This window comes from Falco peregrinus, chromosome 14 (genome assembly GCF_023634155.1).
Source record: "Falco peregrinus isolate bFalPer1 chromosome 14, bFalPer1.pri, whole genome shotgun sequence".
In the NCBI taxonomy this organism is placed as follows: Eukaryota; Metazoa; Chordata; class Aves; order Falconiformes; family Falconidae; genus Falco; species Falco peregrinus.
The window spans coordinates 14,273,333-14,286,109 of NC_073734.1; positions in this window are offsets into that span (position 1 = coordinate 14,273,333).

Genomic DNA, 12,777 nt, shown 5'->3' on the forward strand with positions numbered 1-12,777 from the left:
GCTGTGCTGCTGGGCGCAGCTTAACCCTCCAAGACGAAGATGAGGTCTTGATGTGTTTCATATAAATACAGAAATATTTCCCGACGTGCTTAAAAAAAATTGCATCTTTGCGACCTGGGGCAGTATCACAAGAGATACCAGATGTGCAGCCTGTGGGTATGTACAACAGAAACTCTCCGATCGCCAAATTAAATATTGATTGGTAAAACCACCATCACAAAACGATCAATAACATACATTATTGTACCCAGTTTCCTACGAAAGGGATGCAATTCCCAAACAAAATCCAGGTTTAAGGGGTTGCCATCCACCATCGAGGTGTAACCGTGCTAATCACACGCGCACACGCACCCCCACACCCCACTCGGACCCACACGTGCCGGCTGTGGGTGCAATTCAGTTACACAAAACGGGGCTCTGTGATTCCCTCATCAGCCGGCCCCAGGCTCAGCTCCTCGCTCCGACTAGACCTGGTGGAGTGATCGTATTGAAAGGCCAGCGTTCCTGGGCAGGAATCGGAAAAGAGATTTCAGGAAGAGGAACCGAGATGCTGAGATAGAGCTGAGGCGTGTGCTAACAGTGCACATCGCCTTCAAGCAGCACACACCCCCCGAAGAGATGCGACAACATAAATTACAGTTGCTGTGCTGTACGGAAAGCTTTGCGCTGTTTCAAACTTCTGATTGTCATCTAAAGAGTCAGGTTTAAATCAAGTACTGCCCCAAACCGGGTTAAAAATAAGCATGTGCAAGAATGCTAATGAGCTTGTGTGATTACAAAAGCGGCCGTGGGGAGGGAAGTGAGGGGCTGTGAGGGGAGCTGGGCTTCCCCAGCCCCTGACGGGTGACGTGCCCGGCTGGGTACATCACCAGGGCTCTCATACCAAAGGCCCCTTTGACGCACACCCCGGTACACATTCGGACAGGTATTTCGGATATTTGTTAAATACTGCATGCCCCATCGAGGAAAACAGCAGCACAACTCTAAACGTCTGTTTGTATGGTTAAAATATGACAGAGAAGCATGCTTAATTTGCCTGGGGTGTCGTGCAGTTTAAATATATTAATTAGAACTATGATCCTCATTTTCCTGTTAGCTCATGAGTGCAATTTTAAGCACATAGCTCAGTTAAACAAATACTTTCAAATGTGTCTACAATAAAACCATTCCACAGAGCTATGCTCATGGCACTAGATCTTGTTTAAAATTAATCCACTCAGCAGAAAGTTTCAGAGTCAGATTTGGCCAGGGAAATAGAGAAAAAGACCAAATTATAACATGGGAAAGGGAACATGAGGTAAGAAAGAAAGAGATGAGAAAATACCAGGCCAGGCTGAAACTCTTTTAGGGCAACAGCAATGACAGATGCTGTCTGGAGCATCTACGGGAAGCAGATAGTGTTGGATGTAGGAAGCACATGGAAGCTGAAGCACAGACTCAGCTTCCCTTTTGCTGATTCTTATTTGATAATGAAAAACACTGGCGGAGCGGTGAAACAGAGGGCTAAGGGCTTTAATGCCTGGAAACACCACAGTTCACCAAAGGACATCTGTCAGCACACCAAGATATTACTTTAGGCCTTTTTATTTCAACAATATAAAGTGTGGCTACAGTAGTATCTCGGGGGCTCAGGTGATCCTTATCCTCACTGAGCTACAGACTTGTGCCTTATCTTAACAGCCCGTTGATGGAATTATAATAATTGCAATTCACATTTGTCTATCACTCTGGATCTTAATGGATGCCTAATGGATGATTGGCCTGAGGATCACGTCCTGTCTACTTGGGATGAGAGAACTGGATTTTAAAATAAATACTTCTGCTATGCTAAAGATGCAGAAATAATAAGTGGATCAATACAAACCAAGTTTACCTGTAGGTGAGAGGGCCCCGCACGCAGCACAGAGGTGACCTGGCTGTTCTGCAGATGCAGCCTGCTTTACAAGTACATGTATCTGTGCAGGTTTTAAGTAGCATAATAAATCCCACAACATTTTCCACAACTAAATTCTTCTTTGGATTGATGTGCACATGAAGACTGGTGACAAGTGTCATTCCTCAGGGGTCAGTATTCGGACCAGTGCTGTTTAACATTTTTGTTGATGACATGGACAGTGGGATCAAGTGCACCCCTGGCAGGTTTGCTGACGACACCAAGCTGCCTGGTGCAGTCAATGTGCTGGAGGGCAGGGATGCCGTCCAGAGGGACCTTGACAGGTGAGCCTGTGCAAACCTCATGAAGCTCAACAAGGTCAACTGCAAGGTCCTGCATGTGAGTCGGGGCAGTCCCAAGCACAAACACAGGCTGAGAGTGGATTGAGAGCAGCCCTGAGGAGAAGGACTTCGGGGTGCTGGCTGAGGAGAAGCTCAGCATGGCCCAGCAACGTACATTTGCAGCCCAGAAAGCCAACAGCACCCTGGGCTGCAGCAAGAGAAGCGTGGTCAGCAGGTCGAGGGAGGGGATTCATTGTCCCCCTCTGCTCTGCTCTCATGAGACCCCACCTGCAGTGCTGGGTTCAGCTCTGGGGCCCCCAACATCAGAAGGACACGGGCCTGTTGGAGCGAGTCCAGAGGAGGCCACAAAGATGACCGGAGGGCTGGAGCAGCTCTCCTGTGCAGACAGGCTGAGAGAGTTGGGGTTGTTCAGCCTGGGGAAGAGAAGGCTCCGGGGGCACCTTAGAGCAGCTTCCAGCACCTAAAGGGGCTGACAAGAAAGCAGGAGAGGGGCACTTTACGAGAGCACGTAGCGCTAGGACAAGGGGGAATGGCTTTGAACTGAAAGAGTGTAGATTTGGATTAGATATTAGGAAGAAATTCTTCACTGTGAGGGTGGTGAGACACTGGAAGAGGCTGCCCGGAGGAGCTGTGGATGCCCCGTCCCTGGCAGTGTCCAAGGCCAGGCTGGATGGGGCTTTGAGCAACCTGCTCCAGTGGAAGGTGTCCCTGCCCGTGGTGGGGGGCTGGAACTAGGTGATCTTTAAGGTCCCGTCCAACCCAGCTCGTTCTATATATCTAGGATTCCTAATCTAACCAGTCAATTCTTAAACCTTTAATGGGCCCATGATTGTAAAATCATTTCATCTGGGTTTTTGAGCAGTAATCTTCAAATTATGGGTCTGTAACAGCAATAATGAAATGTATCATAAAAGAGTTTTTCCTCAGTGACTCTATTATTGTAATAAAATAATGTATCTAGTCACTTCTGCATTCCACATTAACCCTTTTTATGATAATTATGAGTAAAGTGCATCTCTCATTTCCATTAAATAATATCCTTGTATCTCACTGAAACAGTAGACTGTACAGGACTGAAAGCAAAGCAACAGATGCACATTCTTTTTTAGCAGGTTCTATCCATGTTACTAACTTGTTAAGATAAAACCCACTCAGTTTAGAATTACACTTCAGTGTTCATTTAAGTCTAACTTAAATTTCTGAGCCCTGAGTTTTAGTCACACACTTTTGTGTTCACAGAAATATATGTACAGATTAGAAAATTATAGATGAAATTACATATACATAAGCTCAAGCATCTACCGGCATAGGGGAGTTCATGGTCATATTGCAACATCCACACAAACACCTTGAAAGCACAACCAGCAGAACCCATTCCTGGTGCTCTACTTCAGAATGATTTGCAGATCATTCTGAATACAGATAAAGTTTAAGATAACTTTAGAAGAGTTGCAGCAAGTTAAACCATTGTTGCAAGCCAAGCATCAAGCCTTCATACCCCATTTCAGAACATGGGATACAGAGAGGGCTCTAGAAAATTTCATTAGCAGAAGTTATACTTTATATATGATGGAGCTATAGGCATGTTCATTCATTTTGATGCTTTTGACAGAACTGCATCACAAAAAAGCCATGTGACACCACCAAAATAAAGTTCTGATAAAGTTTTACTGAGTGCAATCAAAGGATATTACAAGCTAGTTTTTTTAAATGCAGTAAAAAGTTGAAGACATAAAATGATACAGCAGTGTTGACAACAAGATTACGGACTTCATCAATATTAGTACTAAAAATGTTAAAGTAACTTGGAACCTCATCCTGTCCATGTAACCTGTGTCTTAGTCTGACTACATAATAATTTTATTACATTTTCCACACCAGTCCCCTCTGTATCTAATTTTTGTAACTCATGAAAGCTTATGCTCCTTTTATAAGCATCTCTTTCTTTGGATTAATTTGGTTGAGATTTCTTTAAACTGAGACTATAATTTTACCTGTTCCACAAGTGTTTTCTATGCATTTATCTCTTTTTCACCACAAATTGGTTTCAATACAAACATAGCACATACAGAGTTGTATAGATAAGCAAGCCTGCAATCCCATATATTTTAATGATCACTGTTCTCTTTTGAAACTTGGCTTTATAGGAAAGTTGGTTAGAAAACATTAGGTGTGATAATATGCATTATTTTCTCAACCTCACAATTTACTACTAGTTTTATTTTTACAAGGGTTCAGATTGCACCACCATACAACACTATCTGGCTGGATTTAGTAAGGTTTACACTTAGTGACAACTACGCTCTCCCCGAAAGGGAAGAAAATTCTCAAGGGTACTTTACTGCACTGACTTTAATGCTATTCCTGTCTTGATCCATTATAGATCATTACTAAACTTCACGGTGAACTATTTTCCTTACTCTCTTCTTTAGGAAATTGTTATTCATGTATTCTACGAAGGGCTGAAAAAAACCCTGTTGTAATTCACATTCATTTTATGAAATGTGATGGGAATAAATAAAAGCAACTTGGTGTTACAGGAAAGCGAGTACAAATTGTTTGATGGAGAAATACTATAATAAGATCACCAATGTATAGGCATTTTTCCAAAGGGAGCGCAAAGTTGTGGTATTCCTCTGTGACACTCTGAATGTTCAATGAAATCCCGAATTTGTATCAAGCAGGCCAGATTATGAGTAGCAATTACATTAGGGTAATTGCTTGAAAAGTAAAATAAAATCATTCTGTCTTGAAAGGGTTCAGTTGTCTTTGTAACTACTATCAAGGCAGCATTAATTGCATCCTAATTTTTTTATACTTATAACTTAGCTCTCTTAACGAATCTGAAGGTCTACATAACCTGCTCCGTTAACTAAACGAGGTCTGGTTTTTATTTAACAGTGTTATTGAGATCAGAGTTTTGAAACACGCAGCGTAATTACAGAAGAGGATTAGAATTGTCTTAATTTCTAATCCTTACAGAAATAATTTGGGGAAGCTTATCAGGGTTCCTTATCAAAACCGTTTATCAGCCAGCTCCACTGGACAGCAAGTCATTCTGGACACCTGAAAGAGAAACAGCCAGGCCAAGACCAGCACTGTTTTATTTCTTTCTTCTTTTTGCCTTTAACGATTTTCAGTGTGATTCAGTTTTAAAATTATAACCTCATGGTGCTGTTTTATGCCAGCTCCTGTCTAGCACCTGCCGATACACACACCCGCTGTATTGCCTGCAGCATGTCCCCCAGCTCTGGTGGTTCCTGGGATCCTCCGAGCACCTTCCCAGTCCCGCTACATTGCGCAGAGGTTCTGCAGGTTACACAAGTACAATGAGTTCCTACAAATTTATTCACTTGTGACTCCACAGTAAAAGGTGTGGTGTGGTGTTTAAATAGCCTCCTACCTCCCCAGTGACTTTATCATTTAATAACTGTATTTGGATTGATTTAAACTGTGGTGATGCTAGTGTTTATTATCTATGTACTCAAAAAGCACTGCAAGACAGTAGTGAGTCCCCTGATCTACTAAGATGCTAAATTGATTTCTCTTTTCTGCCTGTTCCTTCATATCTATTGATAAGCTCAGTTTAGATGATTTAATTTAGTTTATGGTAAAACCTTTTATGCTTTGGTAACGTTAGGGGCTTACTCTCTCTGGTAGCTGGAGTCATAAAAGGATTTACTATTCTCCTTGACATACAAAATCTTCGGTGAATAAGAGCTAAAGTAACTTAGAAGTGAGTCTCTTCCTCTTGCAAATGATAGAAGAGCAATGCCAAAGTAAGGCTGAATCATGTTGCAGGTGCATGAATGTGTTTTCAGATTCCCCTTCACATACAGAAATTCAGGGAAATAATGGGCTCAGTAAGGCCTGAAGCTGTCTTTATTGCTCTCTTCATTTCTAGAGAAGAAAATGAAACAATCAATGCATTCTTAGCCAAACATACATTAGCTGCATGAATTACTACAGATTTATTTTAGAATTTAAGTAGGAGATCAAACAGATTGGAATTAGAAACATGAAAGCTTCTCTAAGTCACCGGATGAACACAGTGAATGTGCATTAAAATTATCTCCTAGGGAGAGAACAAATGTTTTCTTTGCTCAGTATGCACATTGTTATCAGAACAAATGAAAATAGCCATGAGGTTGCTCAGCAATGTGATTCCATCCTCCAATTCTGTTGTGTGGGTTTTGGTTTTTTTTTTAAAAAAAAAAAGGATAGCATGCAACACCTTATTTAATTTCTATCAGGCATATCTGAAATTGAGCATGCATGGAAAAGCAAAACATATAATTAGGACTTAACAGACGCCTTCAAACGAATTCAGTGACTGGCTTTTGTACTGTGTGAAGAAGGGCTGGAAACAACTGCAACACAGATGGAGAGGCTGCAGAGTAGCTCCCTTGTCACACTACCTTGTGTAGTGCTCCCACTACCAGACTAGAAAATGCTCTCTGGTGTAACATTACCCATTGGCTGGGAACACTAATAATTTTTGAGCTGTATTCCATCCATTCTTATGGCTGAGAAACCTGTGCAAAGACTCAAGATTGATATAAATTAGCCAGCACATGACGTTCAGCAAGCTGACGTGTGAGGAACGGTGCAGCAAGTAACTCAGAGCTGATGCTCTGCCATTTCACCTACAAGCACTGGGATAAAAATCACTGCAATACCCACAGTACAATTCTGAACTGGACTCTGAGCACTGTAGCAATTCCACTGTAAATCAAATATAATTATAGTCTATACTATCCAGTATACTTATTATAAACTGCCATTTCACTTGCATCCAATTACCAGTTCAGCAGGAAAAGCACAAGAGGGTAAGGATAACCAGGCTTCTGTGTTTCATTGACAATTACATAATTTTCCTTCCCCCCCCCCCCCCCCCGCGTTACCAATACCTAAAAGGTAGCTGCTATGGCTACTCTTTTTCATCAAAACTTGACCCAGACACTTCCTAAGAGGCTTTATTTGATCCTAGAGAATGTAACTTGAGTTCCACCTGTCCCAGGGGTCATTGCTAACACTAATTCATGGCTTAATTTCCCTTATTTCTCTACTACAGTTATATTTTTAAAGTTCTAGTGGCATGCTTTTGAGTATAAATTTCTATTACGCCCATTCTGCATAAAGCATTGCGCTTATTCATTGCAAAACCCCACACAGTTTTAAAGTCTTAATGATTTTGCAGTAGGAGAGTGTCCTTGGAATCAGCTAAAATCATTATTACTAACAACTCTTCCATATTTCTTTCTCTAAGTTCTCAATACATATTCATAGCACAGCGATTTTTGGGTTCATAAAAGAGCAAATTACAGCTTATTTCCCAAATGATTGCAAAGCTCTCCTTAACATGCACAGATAGAAAACACAGCAAAAACTTGGAACTACGTGCCAGTGAGGCTGTTCCACAGGAAGAATAAGACAGGATATAAAGGAACGCATAAGCTCACCTACAGACATCTCTCTATTTTTTCACAGGGATAATAATGCCACACTCATAGTATCGCATTAACAAGAACATAAGGATGACAGTGTATTGGCTCATCAGAACAATAACCTGTTCAGCTCATTTAACTAAGTCAAATCAAGTTCAAAGCACCAGGAAACAGAAATATCATCATGTGCTCACACGTGAACGTCAGATCATTCCACAGACTGAGTGCTTCCCATGAAAGGGATACAGGACACGTCGAGTCCATCGCTCCTAAGTCATGAGGTATGCTTCCATGATACAGAGAGCTCTGTTCTCTTTGCTGTGTCACATGGAATAAACACACACTGACTCTCTGGCACCTCAGTGATTCTACCTTTAGCAGCAACAGCAAGAAGGGGTATTTACTCTGTAAACAGTGTCCTGAACAGAGCGGTGGCACGCCATCAGGGATGGTGGGCTAGTAGCTACAGGTAAGAAATTATACCTGCCCTGAAGGTGTAATGATTTCATCTCTGTTCCTCACTGCTTAGGCTATTTTTCAGTAATGAACAGTGTACAAAACCTCTTGTACTTGAAAAGCAAAAGCTGTCTGAAGCATGCAAGTGAACTTTTATCTGATTAATATAAAACCTAATAACATGTTGACAAATAAGCATGCTAATTCAGACAGTCTTACTTAAAGAGATGAAGAAAAGGGGATAAGCATAAACCATGGAACAAAACTAATGTCAGAGATCTGCAGAAGAATTGAAGCTGTTTCAACTGTCAACAGAGCTTAAAACCATGAAAAGTCAGATTTTCTTTTGCATAAAGAAAACCCTGTAATCCAATATACCTTTCAACTATGACTCAGTCTGTGCAGTTGTATATTCTGACCCAAGCATGTAAGTAAAAGGAGAGCCTGTAGTAAATGGGCTGACGAATGTGAAGGAAAAAAAAAAAAAAATACTGCAACAGTTATATAAGGACCACATCATAAGAAAGTAGCTGAATGAACAAGACAACAGCCCTGTGGATTTACACACATATAGTATATAAGTGTGCCCAGAGAGAAAAGAAGAAGGAAAAAAAAACAAAAGGGGGAAAAAAAAAAGCTAGTATGAGACTACTTCAGTGATTTAGAGGATCAAAATTGTGTTAAGAAAGGACAGGTACTTGTTTTCACAAAGCTTTCAAGAGATTTTTGAGAAATCCTTCACACAACTTAAGACCTAGACTATGCAACTGTACACGTTGTTATAATAAAACATCGTATGTAAATATGATGCCAAACAGAGGCAGTGAAATACTTGTCAAAAATTGAAAGAGAAAGTAATGGAAAATGTGAGAAAATTCCTGCCCTTGCACTTCCCTTTTTCTGAAGGTAGTCATCCGAGATCCTCTTTCATATGCATCAACCTCTCACACGGGATCAATGGTACTCCCCTGAGCTGACATTTGTTTATTTATCCTTGAGGGCAACAGTAGCATGGTTGCATGCACTACTGCCCCGAGATGTCATCCCTTCCAGAATATTTACACGGCTGTCAAAACATTCCAGTTATTTCCTTAATTGAGTGGAAGATTAAAGTGCCAGATAGAGAAGCCAACTAAATTAATCATATATTTTAACAGAAATAAGGAAATACAATTTTAAAAAAAATGCAATAGGACGACTTAAGATAATATCCACCAGTATCTGGCGCAGCAGGCAGATGGAAAATGTTACAAAATGGTACCTACTTAAAATCAGAATTATATGAAGGTAATTTTACCTTTCCTAAACAAATACTTTCTGTACAGAGTTCTCAGTATGGGAAACCTCAAAAGTAAACAGATGTTCCAAAGGGACCGGGGGGAGTGGGTTGGGAGGCAGGGAGAATACTGCAACAGGCAACAGTAATGAAAACCAATTTATACATGGGTTTCTCTATATTTATACATTACACGTTTATGAATTCTCTTAACCAGAAAGCAGTCAAGCTGGTAGACAAAACCAGCAGGGTCACAAATTCTAAATTAAAAGTAGCTAACAGAAAAGTACTTTGATCTTTTACAGCTATGAGAGGAGTTCAGGGTAATGCAATATACATACCACAGAAATTCCCATGATACCCAGATTGGCATATGCATTTACAATGCTCAGTGTTCAAATATCCTTTGTCATAGCACTTTTTCCCATGGCAGCACATTATTTGGTTTGTCCATGTCTGGGGAGGTGCTGAGAAGATTAAATGGGCTTTAAAACCTGTTTGAATAAAAGAAAAAGTATTTATTTATACTTAATATTTGTATTCACTTTGTCAGAATCATTTATAGACAGGTTGTGTTGATTTTTCAGTTGCTAAATCAACCAACCAGTTGCTTTGGGAGTTCACTATAATTAGCTTTTATGAACCTATCATTATTCACAGACCATCTTGGAACAAATGAACAAAAACATTTTTATGCATTCATGTTGTTGAGTACTAAAAATACAGCAGCTCACGTGTAATTCTCATGCAATTTAGGAAAACCTACGCATTTTAAAATATTATTCTGCTATAGGAACTAGTCAACTTTCATAAGTAACAGTAATTACTATAAGTGTTATTTTTTTGTCTTTACTTATGCAATGCTCTTCTGGTCTTACTGAAAAAAAATAGTGGTAGTTATGACCATAAAAATGGCATTGTACTAGCTTGGAAAAAAAATTGAACCAAAGAGATAATATTCAACACCATTTTTTCATTAGCCAACATGACACTGACCCATTTCCACAGCTATAGGTGTAGGAATCACAAATTCAGTTCTTCTCATCTTCCCTATCACAAAAAACTTTTGTACTCTGATTAGTTCATCTGTTCTCAATCCTACATTCACTGAACTTAATGGCAAAGCAGTGCCCATTGATTGCCATGATACAGAGGTATGAATCACAAAGGTTTTCTATTTCTCAAAAGTGAGGCACACTAGCAAATATTTAACTGCCAAGCAATTTTAAATATTTCATCCCATGTCTACAGATTTACTGAAAGCACAGTGATCCCAGTTGGAAACAATTACTCACTGCAGTGCCCACATTTAGCTCAGCACAAGTCCAGCTGTATTTGCGGGCAATTTGCTTGATGCATTCCAGCACAGAAGGGCTCGTTAGAATTTCTGCAAGGTTCTGTAACGTCCAGAGGACAAAAAGTTAATGCAAAAAACACTACATGTATATGTATAAATATGTATAAAACTATACCTATATCTTGATCTGCAAGCATTCACAATGTTAATATTGCCACAATATAACATTGTTTCAGAATAAAACACTAAAAGTGTGCTGTCTTCCTCATGGACAATTGTCACTCCAGTGGTCATTACTGAATATTCTTCCTGAAGTTCTTCACAGGGAAGAACAGACACAGTGCAAAGACCTGGATCAGTTTCAGATCATACAGCACCAACGGAGAGCGCTGCAGCCCAGTTAGCTGTGATCAGCGTCGAGCAGACCTAAAGCCAGTGGTGCCAAGACAGCCCCAAAATCTATTTTTATGCTCTCCTGAGGGCCCTGTGCTCAGAGTTGCTTAAGTATGGAAACCAGCAGCAGCTGCATAATCAATTTATGTGAAATAATTCAAAAATTATTAAGTCAGAGATTCATCAAGATGGTACTGAAAGAAGTGACTAAATCCTCTTATTTCTAGTCATGTACCACGGAATTAGGACCACTGCATCTAAACTACAGTGTTACAGGTCATACTAGCACCTTTTTAAGAGATACACTAACTCATAGCAGCCTTGGGCTCTCATCATTCCAGATTTGTGTTTGCAACTACTAATTCACAAATTCTCCCCCAACCTTCCAGGTTCTGTTTCCACAGATTGCAGCCAGGGAGACTGCCAGAAGAAATGGCAGTTGACCACATGGGGAAACATTAAAGGAGCATGCGAAGTTCACCCTGTTGTTGCCATCTTAGAACAGGAGCAGATTTTGGCCGTGGCAACCAAGGCAGTGTACGCATTTTGACCAAATGCCCCAAGTTAACAACTCACCAAATGGTTCCTTTGTTCCTTCATCTGGGCAGTCAAAAGAACTGTAGGACATGGAGACCTGTATCTCTTTCCAGCTGGTTAGAGTCAAGAAGTAAAAATCTTAAGCACTTTTTTTTTTTTTTTGTCATTCAATGTGCAAACCTTACATCTTCTAGTTTCATTTAAGGAATTTGCTAGAAATACCTCGGATACATTTTCATAGACAAAAGGATGTCATGCAATAACGGCACCTGAACAGTCAGCATAATCCCAACCTTCATCGCAAATGTGTGTGCAGTTACAGTGATTAAGGACACACAGCTCTTACACTTTAAAGGACATTCTATTAGAAAACAGAAGAACTAACTTCAGAACTCAGCTAATACTGATAATAGTGCACAAGGATTGGGTCTGGGCTGCTTTAAAGCTAGGGAAATAAGAGGAGATTGGTACCCTGCTCAACTAAGATAAGGCACTAATGCATACTTATTGTATCAAGACAACCCAAATGACCATGAGAAGCACTGAACAAAAGAACATAACCCATACCAGAGAAAAAAACAGTGATTCTGTTTTGCCTGAAAATGACATGCAAATTAAAATGTTAATTAAAAAAAAAGTCTAGTACTGAAAATAAAAGCCACTTAGGGCAGACCAAACAGAACTGACTTAACATGTTATTTGATAATTTCTATTACCGACAGTAAATATTTATTCTAACAGAAAAGCACTATATATAATATAATTAATCAGAAATAAATACACAAAGTTAATTGAATAGTTTATATCACACATTTTTCCAAATATTAACCCAAATCCATAATAATTAGGGACACTGTAATAAATTATTTCTGGGCTATGATGTTATACTATGTTCATTCAGCGAGATGTGTCAAATGATATTATAGGTATAAATGGTGATGTTATTTGCTCTTAGGATAGTTTTGACCATTACATTTTGCTATCATGGGAGAAAAAGAGAAAGATTTTTAATGTATATAGTATAGATAATAAAAGCACATTTGTTTAAAAAAATCAACTAGAAACAATACCTAACCCATCTTTATGTCATTAAAAAAACCCTGTAATTCAGACAGTTTCAAAATACTTCTTGTGTT